The following is a 5,174-nucleotide window of genomic DNA, read 5'->3' as shown; positions in this document are numbered from 1 at the left end:
ACACCCCATCCGCTGGCCGGGGCAGCGTGCGTCCCCGGCTCCCACCCCCGCGTGCGGGCCGGAGTGGGACGCACGGGCCCAGCCACTGTCACAAACACTGAGCAGACAGCACTTAGGAGTCGCCCAGGCCTGGGCAGGGCAGGGCCTGGGAATGTGCATTTTGCAGAAACTTTTGAGGGTCCTTGCAAGACTGTGTAGCAGGTCTACCAGGTCCCTTTCGTCCCGAGAGGGGCATGTCCCTCGTTTCCTGCAGCCTCCACGCCTCGCCTCTGGCCGTAGGGCGGCAGCCCCCGCCCCTTGCAAGCGCCCCGGCCTCATCGGTGCCCATCACGGGCTCCCAGTACCTGGGGTCCCCTGTGCACAGGAGTGGCCCTGGACCATGGCTCGCTCCTGCAGGGACCCCAGGTAACCCTGTTAGTCAGAAGTGCGGTGAGAGCCACCCTCCAGGGACTTTACGGCATGGGCGACAAGCTTCAGCTTCAGCCCTGTCCTCACCCCCCACATACCCCGACTCCGGGGGAGTCCGCCGCATTCCGCCCCGAGGGTAGATGTCTGGGGGGACTCGAGGCTGCGCTTGCAATTTACCCCAGGCTTCCGAAGTCCCTCTGGTTTCCTCCTCGTCCTGGCATCGAGCGCACAAATGAGTGGCACCCGCCAGCTTTGCAAGGGGTCACGTGCGGCCAGCACACCGGGCTGGCTGTGCTAGGAGTGCACGGCCTGTGACCCCAGCACACCGCAGGGGGTGACGACGGGCGTACCGTGCCCTCCCCAGACAGACGTTCACTGTGCTGTGCGTGGATGTCTGAGTGGCGCCAGCCGGGCGTGCCCGCGAGTCCCACCTTAGAAGGGAGACCGTGACGGAGGCGGGTTCGGCGGCTCTCCCTCTGGGCCTCCGGGGTGCTGTGGCCAACACCTGACACCCCTAAAGAGGAATTCCCAGATAGCACGTGAGCCCAAGTGACAGCTGTACCAACCTCCTCTTCTCTTTGTCCCGTCTGAGTCTCCGTTAAGAAAAAAACAAAACCTCACAGGAGACCAGAAAACCTGTCCCCAACCAGTGGATTTCCGCTGCCCGTAAAATAGGGACTAATCAGGCAGAAGTTCCTCAGTAACAATACAGGTGATCTTTTTCTTCCTACTTGTGTGGTAAAGATAAGCCGCGCGAATTAGGAAAACAAGCGTGTGTGCACACGCGCGTGGACACGCACACGGTAAAGCCGAAGTCTGTCAAGCCTGTGAGTGATTCCTCTGCAGAATGCTTCCAAAGTCCCCGTGTTCTAAGCCTGCTCGATTCTGCGGTGACCCCTAAACACCTACGAGACTCCTGACCGCACCCCTCCCCCCCCAAATGGCATGTCGCTTCCATGCCTGCTGGGACCCGGTCAGCATAGATCTTGATGACTTCCCTTTCTGGGGCAGACGAGAATATCCAGGAATCCGCCCTCGTTCTAAGGGTGCCTTCATGCTGTACATTGACAATTTGAAGATGTCATAAGGGGCCAGTCCACGTGATTGCAGTATATACGAGAACACCAGACCCCTCCAATCAATATACCACCCCACCCCCGTTTGCTTCCTGTATGGTGTTATCATATGTAACATTTACTCCTGTTTCTACTGATTTTTTAAATGTCTTGGTTTGTTTCTGACATCAGTTGTAATCATTCCCGTGCTGTGTTTTTTATTACCCTTTAGGTAGGTGTTAGACTTGCACTTTTTTTCTTTTTAAGGTTTCTGCATCGTGGAATCATTTGACCCAGAATGGAAAGCATGGGTGGGTAGCTAGCCTGTGATGGTGGATTCCGTCAGATCTTTTGTTTCCTTCTTTGAGTATGGTTGCTTTTTCCCATTTGCTACCTTTTTGTTCTCTGGTTCAAATCATTACAAAGTAAAAGGTCTTTGAGACGGTTGGTTCTAAAACCCGGCCTTTCTATTTCATCCACGCACATTGGTCTTCTAGCCACACTGAGCCGCGGGAAAACAAAAACAGAAACAAACAAACAAACAAAAAATCAAGATCAAGCACCCAGTGGCAGCCACTCAAATACCGTCAGAGTAAATAATCGCAATGTGTCTGTAGTTCAAGAAGGCTCTCCATTCGGCATTGTCTAATTTATATGTTACGTTCTACGCACTGCTCGTTCCTACCCCCCCTTCTTGTCTTCATTCAAGCAACTCAAAATATTTAAAGTGAAGTTTACATTGTAGTTATTTTCAAATCTTTGCTTGATAAGTATTAAGGAATATCGGACTTGCTGCCATAATTTAAAGCTTTGTTTGATTGTGTTTGTTTTTGCTTGGTTTTGTTTTGTTGTTATTTTTATTTTTTATTTTTGGGCAATGTGTTTTTGCTGGAATATGAAGTCTGAGACCTTCCTGTGCTGGGAACACGTAAGAGCTATTGAACGTTGACAAGCAGACTGCGCATGTCTCCGATGCTTTGTATCATTCTTGAGTGATCGCTCGGTCAATGGACAATAAACACTATTATCAAGAACACTGGCTCTGTCCGCGTGGCTGTATCCATCGTTCAGAGCGGCTGCCTTCTGGCTTAAGAACCAGCCCCAGCACGTCCGAAGGAGTTGCTCTCATGGAAGGGGGAGGGTGCTCCGTCTACAAGAGAAACGGGGGGCTGGGTGCTTAGAGGAGAACGTGGGATAATTCCGCAGGGACAGGGCAGACGGTGGTGAAGATTATTTTAAGTTGGCCGAGAGAGGCAGAGGGCGTGCCCCAGGCCCCTTTGTTCATGCAGCAGGCGCACCTCGCGTTCTAGCCTGCACCCAACAGAGGAGCAGAGCCCTGTGGCCATCTCGCATCCTCGGCAGTGAGCAACGCCTGGCCCTGGTCTTCCTTCACTGCCCATATCCACACCCTGCACACCGTGCCTGAGGTCATTAGAAAGGCAGATTCCAGGCATGAAACGGCATCATCCATAAATGTTTCAGTCTGTCCGTATCTATTTTTTTTTTAATTTTTTTAATGTTTTATTTATTTCTAGGAGAGAGAGAGACAGCGTGAGCAGGGGAGGGTCAGAGAGAGAGGGAGTCACAGACTGAAACAGGCTCCAGGCTCCGAGCTGGCAGTCAGCACAGAGCCCGACGCGGGGCTCGAACCCACGAACCGCGAGATCATGACCTAAGCGAAAGTCGGACGCTTAACCGACTAAGCCACCCAGGCGCCCCTAAAAGTAAGAACTATTTTAAAAAAAAACATTTCTGGGGCGCCTGGGTGGCTCAGTCCATTAAGTGTCTGACTTTGACTCAGGTCATGATCTCACGGTTCGTGGGTTCAAGCCCCGCATCAGGCTCTGTGCTGATAGCTCAGAGCCTGAAGTCTGATTCGGGTTCTGTGTCTCCCTGTTTCTCTGCTCCTCTCCCGCTTACACTCTGTCTCTCAAAAATAAATAAACATTAAAAAAATTAAAAAACAATTTTTTAATAAAATCTTAAATTAAAAAAAATTTAAGAAAAAACACAGTTCCCGAATACTTTAATCAAACCCTAAAAACGTAATCGGGCTGTGCTGGTATCAGTGTTCAGACATCTCTGATGGTCTCTTAAATGCTTTTTTACGGTCCATTGGTTTGAATCAGGATCCTTCTAGGGACCATACACCGCAGCTCCTCTCAAGGCTCTTCTTCCTGCAAGTTCCCCTCCCTCCTCCCTCCCAGCCCCCTCTCCGAGCTGGGAAAGATGGCCTCGTCATAACTTAAACTTGAACCAGATCTCATGTGAATGGTCTGTCTGAACACGTACCCACCCCGGGGCGCATCTGCAGAAAGGGTTTTTCCCGGGACAAACCAGAAGACGTGCATTTCCTGTTTTATGCCGCGGCTGTGTGGTCAGCGAGAACACAGCTCTGGATGCCACCCTGAAGCAGCAAAGAAGTCGTAGGGCCGAGTTTTAGCACTGACGTCAGTGTCACTGACCCCTAAATGTACCCGTTTCGTGTCACCTGTGGCAGAACCGTTTGGATTATTCCTCCCCTCGGGTGAAACGAGGGAAATGGTTCAGGAACCGTAACACCCAAACCGTCCTGGTCATGGGAATGGGCTCCCTCGGCACGTGTGGCCCTGGAGGCCCCGGGGGTCTTAGCAAACACCGCCGCACAGTTGCTGCCTGTTTCCTTTGTTTTATGTAATGTGGGTCAGGTGGGACTTTTGAAAAACACTTCTCATTGTGGAAATTTTCAAACCTATAAAAAAGGGCCGAGGCGACAGAACAAACTCCATGCACCCGTGATCTGGATTTCAACAGTTGTCCAAGTTTTCCTGATCTTTGCAAACTATTTTATTTTCCTTTATTTCAATTTATTCTATTTTATTTCATAAAACTTTTTAAGTGTTTATTTATTCTTCAGAGAGAGTGTGAGCAGGGGAGGGGCAGAGAGAGAGGGAGACGCAGAATCCGAAGCAGCTCCAGGCTCTGAGCTGTCAGCACCGAGTCCGACGCGGGGCTCGAACTCACGAACTGTGAGATCGTGACCTGAGCCTGAGTTGGACGCTTAACCACTGAGCCACCCAGGCGCCCCTTTGCAAACAATTATAAGTGCATTTGGAGACCCCTCTATGGGGTAACCAGACTGTTAGGGCTTCTGTCAGACTCCATAATTTCTCCCCTCAGTCTTGGTCATTCTGTGAAAGGAGCGTGAACGGGGACTCGGTCCAAACCCCCAGGGGACACCAGCGGGCTCAAAATGGAAACATGGCAACAGACATTGCAGCAGCCAGCCACCAGAATTGGTTAAAATAGGTACAAGCTTGGGTAGCCCTGTCCTTTCCGTCCTAATTATTTAAAAAAAATTTTAAATGTTTATTTGCTTCTTCTTAAATTTTTCTTTATTTTTTTTAAATTTTTTTTAATGTTTTTTATTTATTTCTAGGAGAGAGAGAGAGACAGCGTGAGCAGGGGAGGGTCAGAGAGAGAGGGAGTCACAGACTGAAACAGGCTCCAGGCTCTGAGCTGTCAGCACAGAGCCTGATGCGGGGCCCGAACCCACGAACCGCGAGATCATGACCTAAGCGAAAGTCGGACGCTCAGCCGACTAAGCCACCCAGGCGCCCCAAGTTTTTGTTTATTTTTGAAAGAGAGAGAGAGTTTGAGCAGGGGACGGGGCAGAGAGAGGAAGACAGAGGATCTGAAGCAGCCTCAGTGCTGACAGCAGCGAGCCCGCTG

The sequence above is a fragment of the Crocuta crocuta genome, unplaced genomic scaffold (genome assembly GCF_008692635.1).
Source record: "Crocuta crocuta isolate KB4526 unplaced genomic scaffold, BGI_CrCroc_1.0 scaffold50, whole genome shotgun sequence".
In the NCBI taxonomy this organism is placed as follows: domain Eukaryota; kingdom Metazoa; phylum Chordata; class Mammalia; order Carnivora; family Hyaenidae; genus Crocuta; species Crocuta crocuta.
The sequence above is the reverse complement of the archived record's forward strand: the minus strand, read 5'-3'. Positions refer to the sequence as shown.